Source organism: Diadema antillarum, unplaced genomic scaffold (genome assembly GCF_040938485.1).
Source record: "Diadema antillarum isolate AM-2024a unplaced genomic scaffold, OU_Dant_1.0 seq00002074_RagTag, whole genome shotgun sequence".
NCBI lineage: Eukaryota > Metazoa > Echinodermata > Echinoidea > Diadematoida > Diadematidae > Diadema > Diadema antillarum.
In genome coordinates, this window is record NW_027272721.1 from 31,275 (window position 1) to 45,265 (window position 13,991).

At 38.2% G+C, this 13,991-nt stretch overlaps 1 pseudogene; it reads left to right on the top strand.

The window, feature by feature from the left end:
• Window positions 1-741: 741 nt before the first annotated feature.
• Window positions 742-9,093, top strand: LOC139713838 (histamine N-methyltransferase-like; annotated as a pseudogene).
• The last annotated feature ends 4,898 nt before the right edge of the window (window positions 9,094-13,991 follow it).

Sequence of the window (13,991 nt, forward strand, 5' to 3'; positions counted from 1 at the left end):
CAGGCGATCCCAAGTCTCCCCTCACCTATAGTGGGCTCGACCAAAAAAAAACAAACAAACAAATAAACAAAACAACAAAAAAAAAAAAAAAAGCAAAAACAAAAATATCATCGGAATCTGCACCAAATGGGCGTAACAATATCATGACAGGTCATGAATATCCAAATTAACGTACAAAACACCCTGGCCCGAATTCACGAACGTGGTACAAATGAAACCATGGTTTAAACCATGGACAAAAACCATGGAGCGCCAAGTGTCGCACGGAGTATTTCATTACGGAATTGGTCATTTCGTCGACAAAATGACCGTTTCGTTAACGAAATTACTATTTCGTGGACGAAATGTTCATTTGGTTACAAAATGCTGTCATTTCATTACAAAATAATACATGTAATTTCATCGACGAAAATGACTGATTTCGTAACGAAATATTCATGCGACACTTGGCCCTCCGTGTTTTTTGTCCATGGTTTAAACCATGGTTTCGTTTGTACCACCTTCGTGAATTCGGGCCAGGGTGTCTTATGCTGTTATTTACGGGCAGTATAAACAGCAAAGGGTCAATCAGAGATCAATTTCGGTCGAGTTAGATTGATCTTTGTTCATGTAGTCCCAAGATATTGCTGGATGTAATGCGGGACTATCATATGACATAAGTTACTCACTGATTATACTGGTGCAGAATCGTTGCATATTGCATTATTCTGAATGTGAGCAATAATACTTTCCAAATCGACGATGGAACATGCCAAGTTGAAGCCACTCATGGACGACCCCGACTACTACACCAAAGCTTTCCATGTGTTCGCCAACCGGTCAGATAAGTTCGAGATCCAAGCCAAATGGGAAGAAAAGTTTCTTCCTGGAGTGGTGGAAAGGCTCGTAGAGCTTCTACCCGCAGACTCCACAGTCAGAATGTTGGGAATCGGCAGCGGTTCAGGTAAGAACTTTAACCCTTCGTGTGCTTGAGTACTGATTGACACAGAAAACCCCATAGCATTGTCCAAAATTTCTGTCCAAAATTTCTGGCAAAACGAGAACATTGTCATCATAAAACAAGTTGAGGATGAAAATGTTCAACGTATTCTGCTTCGGTCGTATAGTGAACAGAAAAAATAAATTTCCGGACGGATCGATACTAACGGTATCAGTTTCGGGCTTGTTTTCTGAAACAGCTAAACTCGATTCTTAACCTGGGTGATTCGCACATTATCATTGACGTATAACCGGTTACAAGTTCGTTGCTGATTTATTCTTTGATTGATGTAAATTCTGCAATTCGATAAATGTGACCGTGCATCACAAAACGAACAAAAAGTCGCACACACTGATTTTGTGTGAGGACTAAAGATAGGTGAAATTGGTCAAACGAGTCGATCTTGACTTTTTCATAGTTTTCAGGAAGAGCAAGTCTTCTTCAACATAATGCTAAACTTTGGGATCATAAAACGCAGAAAAAACGAAACCGGGTTTCCATGCAACTTTTTACAATCGAAATCATACATTTTCTTTATGAGATATACATCAATGGAAAGATAAACTTTTCTTCTTTCATTAATCGTTTGATGTACAACTTAATGTTCATCGTTCATGCATGACTGAGTTAGAACAATGAACGGTGGCGCTACCAAATTTTTATTTGCACGCGCAAATTGTGACTTTAAGTGAATTTTTCAGACTTTTAACGTTACGTTTTCGAAAAAACAAAGTTCATTAGCCAAATATTCATATTTTCTTCTTTCATATGAGACCTAACGCGTCAAATTTGAATGACGCGTGCTTGAGAAAAATTTGCATGAAAACATACTTCATTTCTACCGATTGTAAACGGATAGTCGAATAACAAGCATTCAGCTCTACCGACTTTGAGCATTCAACAATGGGCTCATCTGCACCATTGAATTCACACACAACAACCGCAGTGCTACAGTGAATGTTGTTCGGGGTGGGGATATTACAGAGAATGCTGAATGAGACGGAAATCCCATTGTTGTCATTTATTTAGAATAAGCTATAAGACATAACCAAAATTATTGAAGACTAATATCGTGAGTAGGCCCAGGCTGCACGCAGTCCAATAGCTACGGGAAATCAACATTACAACAATGATACACATTTTGATGATTTTGTACCTCAAACTTATTTCACTGTTTTCATTTCTCTCTCTACATTTCCCTCACGCGTGGTTAGTCCTTCATCACTGACAGGGTTTTGAAGTTTTTGAAGGGGGACGTGAACTAGAAAGAGAGGGTACATCACTGTATTTATCACCGAACTTGCGCTTCTATCATTTCAAAGGTGCAAGTGCAGGCAGAAAGTCGTCTTTTCTGGAGGGGGGGGGGGGGGGGGGGGGGCTTGGAAGTTTTTTTTCGGTCCGTTTCTCCCACCTCACCTTCCCAAACATTCCGCTGATGAACACCGTTTGCTCTGCAGTTAGCTGCATGGTCAGGCAAGCTCATGATTATGTGCTAATTTAAGACCCTATTCACAACCGAACGGTCAGTAGCAATCTCTTTTACCCCCTCCCTTCATGTTTGTGTAAATTCATTGAAGTATGAAGACCATTGTTATCTGCCAAGTTGGGCATGTCGGGAAATCTAACTGGCTCCTTATTTACTATGTATCCATCTGGGTAAAATGGAAGCATATTTTCAAATTCAGTTTTCTCGAGCAGGCGTTGATCATTTTTGACGCATGGGATATCATATGAAAGGAGAAAGAATGGATATTAAGGCTATGATTTTATTTTTTTAAAGCAAAAGATTGCTGAAAAAGTCGGAAAACTCATTCAAAGTCGACATTTGCTCGTGCAAATGAAAATTTAGTAGGACTACTGTATATTGTTCTAACTCAGTCATGCACGAATTTTGAACAATGAGTTGAGCATGAAATGAAAGAAGAGAAGCGTATCTTTCAATCCATGTACAACTTATAAAGCAAATACGTAATTATGATCGCAAAGAATTCAATGAAAACTCGGTTTCGTTTTTTGGGGGGACACGTTGTATAAGAGGCGCTGATGGCATCGACACTGTTCAATGTAATTTGTTTAAGATTTTCAATTTATTGGTTTCTCTGCTCAAGGACCATGACAAATTCCACGAATGTATACATGGAGCTGTTGATTTATGTACTACATGATGTGAAATTATGAAAATCGTCCGGAATGTCCCTTGAACATGCTGATTTTTTTCTCCCATTCATCGCACCGCAAGCGCATCTTGGTGTTAAGATTAAGCGCTTGAGTAGACACTGTACCTCAGTGCCTCTTTGTCCATGGGCCAAGACCCGAAAAAAAAAAATGGGTTATTGGTACCACCTGAGGTGGCAAAAACTTTTTGGTGTCATTTTGTTTGTCGGACAAAGATATGCTTATCAAGCTATGACAGCATTTCCAAATGAGCAGCTTAGTCATAACAAATGAATTTTTAACCAATTTGGTCTCGTTTTTATATCCATACACTTCTGAATCGAAACTAACCGCTATACAAAGAAGAGCGATGTCTTCTGTTTGTCCACAACTAGTGTTCTGTTGTAAACGCGGTGCGCTTAGTCTTTATTCAAGGCAGCAAGGAAATATCCCAAGGTTATGATGTTCACAACTGCCACGTGGTGCGATTAGTCTTTATCTAGAACAATGTACCGTTATCATAATATCTAAAGTTCTTTGGATATTCCCTTCGCTGTCTTGAATAAAGGCTAAGCGAACCGCGTTTACAACAGAACACCTGTGGACATACAGGAGACAGTGCTCTTCTTTGTATAGCGGTTAGTCTCGATTCAGAAGTATAGGGATATAACAACGATACCAAATTGGTTTAAAATTCATGTATTATGACTAAGCTACTCATTTGGAAATGCTACCATAACTTGATAAGCATATCTATGCCCGGCAAACAAAATGACACCAAAAAGGTTTTGCCACCTCAGGTGGTACCAATATCTGGCCTGGCTCATGGACTATTTTCTCAGTTCACACTTTCCTGAGTGTGTGCTTTCTTTCCAATATTAAGATAGGTTATGAGAGTCCATTTGATTTGAGTTATACATTATTGAATATCTGTATTATCTATAAATAGATTTAGATTAATTTTATATGTGAACTCGATTATCCCATTTTTTACTGCTCAGCCCGCGTACACAACGCGAATACAAAGGAAATTAAACTTTTCATTCAAGATCATTTTATCAATTTTGGAGTTGATCAAGTATATACGTTTGGGATATTTCAAATACAATAGGATTTTTGATAACGAACAAACAATTTTCAACAAAACAATATCCTTTTTATTCGAACCGACACAAACTAGCATCACAGCGCAATGTAATAGACGATCTTGTGTTTGCCAGTACAAGATGTTTAGTCATGTTATTGCACTGTAAAGCCAATAAATGCACATAAATCCAAAGGGCGTAAACATAAAAACAGTTTAATGAGCAAACTCTCACATATAAATCAGTCTCCTGAATTGCCGCAAACGCGATATGCAGACTTGAAACTGTAGATAGCAATATGCCAACCACGTGAATCGGGCAAGTGATGTATATACAATGTTTTAAGTTTATTGTAGTTAATTCTAACACCATTACTTGGAGATTTGGTAGATTCTGTCAAATCTACACGCGCGTCAAACGTGTACATTATTTTTAACTTCTTGAAAATTCCCACAATTGATTTTCACCAAACTTATCAGGTGACATTCCTTGGGTAATACACGGTCTAAAATTGTTCAAATAGACATCACTGTTAAATGAGTGGCTGAAATGTCGGTCAATAATCATTTTAGCCTGGTATCGCGTTGTACCGCTTATTGCAGCAAAAAGAAAGGGCCGTTGATCGAAGTCAAGTCTCAATCTCTCTCTCCCTTTCTCTCTCTTTACCAGTTTTTAACGGTGTTTACCTTCCAGAATATGTGTAGATTGGACCACCGATATAATTTTCAGGTGTTAAACTTTGTCCGGCCATTAAAGATCATCTACTGTGCTTTATTGCCTTCCGTTATCTGTCCGTGTAATCATCGAGTTAGGGAACCTCGCACGTCTCGTTGTAACTGGAACATTCCCATAGATTAATATCACGTTCTATTGAATACAGCTGCCTTGCGTCCCTTGCATCCTGTATAGACGCGTCATATGAAAAAATGCGATAAAATAAAACTACGCAGGAATCTTCTTCGAAGAGTTTCGGCCGAAGGATATTGTTACCAAAGTCTGATTCATGTCCATCTACAGAACTGACAAAAAAGTACTGAGCTCCCAAAAGAGTTATACCAAGGTAAAACGTCATTATTCAATAGCAAAACGTACGGACACGTAAGGAAACAGAAATCACTTCCAGTGATACCACGTGAAAGGAACATTGTAGAAGAACAAAATGGTTTAATGGCTGTTTTATCTTAGTTTTGATTATGATTATAATCTACGTGACTCTACTTCCATTTTCTTCGTTTTGTTTGTCTACTTGATGTTTTCTCAGTACGTCTATCTTTCGAAATGTTTGTTGTTCAATTTTTCCTTTTTTTCAGTGGACACTTTTTAATGTATCTAGGCCTAAACCTGCAACGTATTTTATTAATATCATCATACCTACGTATTCATTTTACTAATTTGTTTTTCTTTAGGAGAAATGGACAGCAGTATGGCCGCCATGTTCCGAGCTCGTTTCAAGGCCGTTCACAATACCGTGATCGAACCCACTGCTAGCCAGCTTGACATGTATCGTAAGCTCATCGCCGATGGGAAGGAACGATTTGCCGGAATCGACTTCGACCTCCACCAGGATACGCTAGACGACTACCGAAGGAAGCTGAATGAAACGGACGTGCATCCCAAGTACCACTTCATCAGTGCCATTCACTCAGTCTATTACGTTGACGATTTGAACGACACCATTCGCTATCTACATGACTGTCTGGAGGACGGGGGAATGCTGTTAATCGTCATTATTTCAGGTAAAAGTGAAATTTCACATAGGACACAATACCAATATCATCCTCCACACCCAATAGCGCACATATTCAGTAAGGAAATAGATCACCAGATTTACATTTTGAAAGTTAAAGAAAAAGATTTCCATTATATGATTGTGACCCTGCACCTCAAAACACAACAAAAAGTCACCAGTCATGAATTTTTAGTTAAGACAATATTCTGAAAGAGGAGACTTTAAGCTTTAAAATGATGTATAACTCAAATCAAGTGGACTCTCCTAACCTATCTAAGTATTGGAAAGAAAGCATAAACTCAGGAAAAGTGTGAACTGAGAAAAGAGGCTCTGAAGTACAGTGTCTATTCAAGCGCTTAATCTTTACCAAACCCGTGCTGGCTGTGGGATGAATGGGACAAAAAAGAGGAAGTAAACCACCAGAGTAACAACAATGAAGGGATTATCAGATTAAATTGAAATTAGGGCATGCCTCATTAGCACATTCTGTCCATAATTAATGCCAACTTTCAAGCAGTAGCACTATCCTTTCAAAAGTTATTAGAGTGAAAGTGAAGAGTGTGGACAAGGTTTTTCAGAAATGAAAAAGGGATTCTAAAGACACACCTAATCACACAATTCTAACCAAAAATGTTCGAGATATAACTGCTAAAAAAAAACGCACTTTCCTGCCCGTTTTATGATACCAAATTTTAGCATAGTGTAAAAGAAGACCCGCTTGTTTCAGAAAATATGAAAAAGTCAAGTTCGGCTAGGTTGACCCATTTCACTTATTTTCAGTCCTCACGCAAAATCAGTGTGTGCGACTTTATGTTCGTTTTGAGGTGCACGGTCACGATTATCGATTCAAATTCAGTCATATCAACGGACGTAAAGGGTAAAAAGATAGAAAGGAGGGAATGAGATGAGCTTATTACCTAGAAGACAGTCATGAAATATCGGTGTGAGATGTGGAATACGGAACATGAGGTGAAGCGTATTTCAAGGATTGAAATGCAATTTGAAACTCAATAGCCGCGGTCACACTGGCAAAAGATCAGAAAGTTTTAGTTCGCGATCATTAAGATCTCGAAATTTTGTAAATTGCAAACTTTTGCAAATGTTCTCGCGAAACTTTTCGCGAAACTTTCCACTCAAACAAAGGATTATATCCCCAGTCCCGCCAAACTTCTCGGTCTTTTGCCAGTGTGAACGCTATAATAGAAACTGAGACTTCGCGAAGTTTGGCACGTGGCGAGTCCAACATCTGTTTGCGGGGTCTGCCTCCGAAGAGCGTGGTCAATAGGGAGCTTCAGGTTTGGGGTGCAGACGTTTGAGACATTCTCTTTCCATGCGTCGTGTTGAAAAGTAGCTTTAGATTACGCGGAGACGCAATCTATACGCCCTCATAACTATGATCAGTGCATGAAGCAGCGTTCTCCGTCGTGAATTGAGCGGATATGCGGCATCTGCGCATGCTCAGAACATTTTGTTTCCCCTGTGAACATCCCCGTCGCAAGAATCTAAAGCTCCCTATTGTTATGTACAGGTGTGCAATTGTAACGTCACAATCACCAGCTGTCAGAAGGAGTGCTCTTTCTTCTCATGCGCAGGCGCACTACTGAGCCCAAACTTCTCGATCCGAAGATCGTGAAGTTTAAGAACCACAAAAGATCGAAAAGAATTCGAAATCTTTAGCCACTGTGACCGTGAATCATATATTTATGTTATTCACATCTTTCTGTAGAAAATCCTCTATAAAAAACAACAACAACAAGATCAACAAACAAACAAACAAACAAACAAACAAAGTCACGATTTCAATAAAGTCCATCATTATAACTACCAGCAGCATTGGGGATTTTCTTAAAATCTCTGTATGAGTGTCATAAGTATTAATATTTGAATATCTTTCGTTTTGTTTCTTCTCTAAACGCATACAAATTTCTGGTATGACAAAATGAATTACTATTGTAGAGCCCTGTCACATAAGATGTACTATAATATTGTAGGCTTTGTAGGCATTGTCTAGCCAGTCGTCTAGCACGTAGCTATCTACCGACAAAGTTGTGCAATGATAATCAGTGTCTGGATTCCATTCACTGTTATCGTTTCCTTGCTTTTAATCTAACCAAGAGAAGAAAAATCTCAATTAATTGACAGATATGTGGTCATTACAATCATTAATCAAAGCTGCAATGTCCCGGTCAGACAAGGATAAGGGAAGAAATTCGCAAAAAAAAAATACCCCTTAGTGAAACAGGTGACCTGGACAAATGACTTTTCATGCTAGTTCGAGGCCACTGGGTTCGACAACACAATATATTATGTAATAGGTGCTTTTACAGGTAGTCTCGTGTACATTATTCCACTGTGGAAACGAAGCCCTCTATCTGTAAGAAACACTTATAGCTGAGAGACAGTCATTCCCACGAAGTTCCATGATTAGTGTCCCATCGTCATAAGTTACAGGTGAAACCGTATAAACTAAATAAAAGAAAACATAGAAAATGAAAATGTTAGATAAACAGTATGAGGAATGTTCCAGGAATATTATGCGCTATATAAGCAGCTATTATTATTATTATTATTATTAATGTTGCATTAATATAATATTCCCAAGTTGGTTTCGCGAGGGAGTCAGTTTTACATAGCCAGATCCAACTCATCAGAACAAGCTATTTCTTTAGTGCAAATAAAACGGAGCTAGCAGGGAGGCACTTACGTATTGGCAATACCCGGATTACGTCCTAAATATCTATAACAAGATCTATTTCAATCGATGTTTACCCTACTATATGATACGAGTGGCACCTGGCGATTTTGGAAACGCTTCCCCCGTTTCCAGAATAAGAATCAGTACATGTGCACCCAGGACCTTCGCGACGTCTTCACCGCCAACGCTATGCCATTCACAGTCGTGAGCCAGACGTCTCACTTAGATATCACCAGCTGCGTCGATCCCGAGTCGGAAGAGGGCAACCTCATTGTTGACTTCCTTTCCCAAGTCTGCGACCCTTCGCGGGTCTGTGACCCAGGAGGTCCATCGGGACGTCCTGGACTACCTGGGCTCCGCTGAGTGCTCGGAGAGGAAAGACGACGGCACAGTGCTGTTCAACAACGACTGGGATGCAATTATCGTGCAGAAAGGCACGAGCCAAAGTTAAATCACTTTCTTTTTCTTTGCGGGTGTGAAACACCATGGGTAGTAAGCCTAAACGAGTGGTAACTATATCTCTTGTTTTCTTTTGTCAGGCCAAGTGTGCTTCAATTCATTTTATATTTAGTTCATTGATCGTCGTATTGAAGGGAGGCAGTCTTGAGACTTTCACTGTACTGATAATTAAGAAGAGTAAAAAATATAACCTTTCACCAGTTTATACGCGTGGAAATGAAAACTGTCTCCGTACGCGATTTTTGAAAAATAATTCCTGCAAGCGATCGTGTAAGAGCCTGCAAAAAGATGCTACGTCATTCATGCCCTACTCTCAAGTTGACAGCCGTGCCTCTATAAACCACTTTAAGTGTTCGAATGATCGAGCAGTTGTAATTTTATCATAAAATGTGAAGATGTTTGATTTGATTATTTTAAACAAAATATTTCAATCTTAATTAACATAAACATAAATATATATATTTCAAAATCAAATATACCACGTACTTAACATCAAATAAGGACGTTCATTTTCTAGCTTCTGTTCGTGTTGCATATTACTTTGGGTACAAACCACTCTCGCGCGCGAATTCTTACCATACTAATGTACACGGTACTCCTTCTAGCTGAGTTTGGCGTTCAGACCGAAGATTACCTTGGCATAAGAGACTCGAATTCTTCAAAGGAAACATTGTTTCTATCTCGATATTTCTGTAAGTACACAGATATGAAACGAATATGACTTCTACCGGGCAGGGTAAAAACAGGGGACCGCAGGAATATGATTTCACTCCAGTTTCCGTGCAGCGGTCCAGTCGGCACTTGCAGTGGCACTGTGCTGCTGTCCAACCCCGGCTGCAGCCCCACCGTAAATACATGACACATAGCTAGCCACTTTACTTACCTCTCTAACATTTATGTTTCTTTTCCTCGGTTCTCTTCGAAGTCGATGTTTGAGGTGTTTCTGTTTTATAACTCATATGAGCAAATATGGTCGGGATTGCATCTGGCAGTCTGGCTAGCTTCAGTTTTATCGGCTTATAACCGAGGGCCACAGCCTGCCTGTCCACGTCAAAACATGCTCAAATGGTCCTTGCATAGGGCCTAACATTACAACACGATGTTCTTTGTTTTTGGTTAGAGTAATTGGAGGTACCAACAACAACATATATATTTTTTTAAATTCTTGAGGACAGCCTCACTTTAAATGACGTACAGAACTGTTGTTTTCTATATTTGTTCCATCATTTTTGTTCCTTTTACATCCCATTTTTTTTTACCATCAAATAATAACAGGTTTATCATTTATCTTCAGTGACTAAAATAAAGTGATCTCAATCAGCACATAGTGTTAATTGCCTTTATGACTTTGTCAGGCCATTCTGCTTGAAACTGTACCCATCACCAATTATCATATTCAAAATATTCACACATCTATGTACAAAACAAATATGATTTTATACCGACTGTAAAACCTCATATGTCAAAATCCTTTATCATTTCATGTTCCTCTTTGATTTAAGTATGCCTAACATAGTGCTATATTGCATGGGGGAAATGTGGCTGAACTGAATAAATCCAATTTCATTTTCGAGAAATTCATCTTGCGAGTAATCACTTATTCCCACTTATTTGACCCCTTCAATTCCCTATTTTTATCGAGAAACACTGAAACTAATGCAGTGCATTCTTTACCACGATCAATTGTACGCTTATCACCTTGAAAACTCTGGGATTATCTTAGCCCCCAAATCATCAAAACATCACGGGCAAGAAGTCTTAAATTCTCTCTGCATCTAAATCCAAAACAAATAAAACAACAGTCTACATCATTCTTTGAATACCTTAAAAAAGGTAAAAGACCTTTTCATAACCAAATATCTTCCAATAGATGTATAAATTAATACCATGTAGGTTCTAATTCATTCTAAACAATATTAAAGACAAACATCATCATCATACATTTTCCACATGCCATTACCATAGATAGTACGTAACATTCAACAGATCAGCATCAACACAGTCTGACAGCACAACGTCCACCTCACAGCACTGAGGTACTGAATAAGCACTGAGGTACTGAATACAACACGCCTCCTCGAAGCTGCTGGTGACCAAGTATAAGGTAGCAACATTTACGATACACTTATAATGCATATACTTTAGAATGATGCTATGGGCCCAAGGAAAAGATGGTGGCAATCAACACGTCACACGCATCATCTTCAGTGACACCAAACAGAAAACTGTATCACCACCCAGACTTTATATTTAAGAAACAGCAACTGGGAATTTTAACTCTCGCCCTCGAACGCTATGTCTCTCTACCCGAGGCTTTTCTACCCCACGTGGGCTACACTTATTTGCATAAAAACATATCAGTGATATATCTCCCCCACAGGAGAAAGTTTTGCCTACTTAAGATTGTCACCACTTTCTGACAAACTTGAAATGTATTTCTCCTGTATATATATATATATATATATATATATATATATATATATATATATTCTAACGCAAATATATTGTTCGCATACGTATTGGTACATTCCATTCCGATTTTCAAATGATTACCTGCAACAGCTGAGCTGTGCTCGTTTCAACGAAGCGATAACGCACATGTAGAATCGATACAATATTGGATTCGATTAATGGTTATGCATATTGTGCCAATACCTGTAGGATACTCCACTCAATCTATACCGATCACAATTTGATCGATCGCACCGTCCCAGTATTCACTAACGCGTATAACAGACACTATCGCTTAAAGGGTGTGTACAGTTCTGGTCGAGGTGAAGATTTAGCTTTTAACATTTTGTGAGATATTCAGAAACCACTCTATGAGATGTCAAATAGCATGCAGTTCTAAGGGGTATCAAAAGTTTATTCGATGAAAATCGGTTTTGAAATGGCTCAGATATCCAAAAACAAGGTGAAACAAAGAGATACTAATAAAGTTGGGGCATGTCGCCTTTTATTATTAGCACTTTTTTTGGATATCTCAACCATTTGAAAACCAATTTTCATCAAATAAACGTTGAATCCTTCTTAAAATTACATGCTCTTTCATATTTCATAAGAGGCTTTTCATTATCTCACTTAGGAATGTTCAAAGCATGAATCCCTACCTCAACCAGTACTGTACAGTCCCTTTAAATGTTGAGCCGATTGCATCATTGAAACTACGTACGTTGGTTGATCGGCGGAACGCTCATTGTAACGGCAGATACATGTTCAACTGAATCAATTATGAATATTCATGCGGGTAATTTTTGATACGTGCGGGATGGTACGTGCACGCACATTTCGCATACTGAATAATCATAAAACGAACGAGAACGGCCTAGCACTGGCTACGTTGCTATGCAACAACCTCATTACTTATGTCGTAATACGAGTGCCTCATTAAGTAATTATGTTCACACTCTGAAAAACAGATCAACATCTTACCTACATGTACAAATACCTTCAATTACAGGTTGTTAAAATGAGTGTAAAACGTCACGTGTATCCTTAGTTTTTAATGCTGTGAATAGGGCCTACTGCTAATCTTCACACTAAGAATTGACAGTGTATGTTCAATTGCAAAACAAGGTCAGAATACTGAACAGGACATTAAAACATGGAGAAGTGGTAAATCAAAGTTAATCATGCTGCTGATTTTATTAATATTCCGTGCTTTACCACTATGTATGCATGTTTTGTCTCCACTTAAGTGGTTCAATGTACCTACAGCACACTCGTTTCCTAGGCAGCTATCAGCAAAATCATTGCCTTCTTGTCTCCTTTGTCTTTGTAATCATGGATTGTCCATAATCATTCTCATTTGATATAGTCTGTCTTTTCTAAGGATGATGTTATCTTTAATATCTAATGTTAAAAAGGGATGGTACGTTTTGTACATAATTGGTTGTGGGGAGGATACTGTTTTTAATTTCTTTTTTTCGCGAGATACTCAGCAACCATTTCATGAAATGATAAAGACCATACAATTCTAAAAGAAATTCCAAAGTTTATTTGATTAAAATCGTAAAAAAAAGTAAAACAAAGCAATCCTATTTAAAGGTGGGTCCCACCTTTCAATAGGATTGCTTTGTTTTGGATATCTCAGCCATTTTAAAACCAATTTCCATCAAATAAACTTTGAATTCCTCTTTAAATTATATGCTCTTTCATATTTCATTAAAGTTTTCTCATTATGTCAAGAAATCATCATCAGAAAATACATGTACACATGTATTGGAAATCTGAAGCCCCGTCTAAACCAAAACGGTACCATTCCTTTAAGGTTGCTAATTTGTTTTTATACAACTTAGGCACATTTATGTACCAGTTATCAGCCAACGACTTGCCTCACATATTTACCCATATTATGTTTCAGAAAAAAAAAATAACTATGCAGTTCATGCATACCCCACAAGACAAAGAGATTCATTTCACCTTCCACGTACTCGCTCACTCTTTGCTAAAAAAAAAAAAAAAAAAAAAAAATGTTTTCATCGGACCCAAATCTGGAATAGTCTTCTCGCAGATTTAGTCAAATGTTCTTCTCTGTTTATTTTCAAACAAAAACTAAAATTAGTGCTGCTTAATTAGTGTAACTTGCCTGATTAAAATCATGTAACCTCTTATTTTACATTATCCTCTTTCAACTCACGGCGGATAAATTTGAAGTGTATGTTTGCTGTACCTCTTGCTTCAACGTTTATGCTCCCATAATTGAAATCACTACACTAGTACGGCCTACTCATACTTTGAACTCGTTATGAACTTGATCGTAGATATAGTGCTCGAATACCTGTGCATTTTTATGCTAGTTTTTTTTCTTCAATCAGTTCTTATACTCTTTTCCCCCATATTTTTCTTTTTCTTTCTCTTTTCTTAACTTCTTCTGCCCTTTGTACCTTG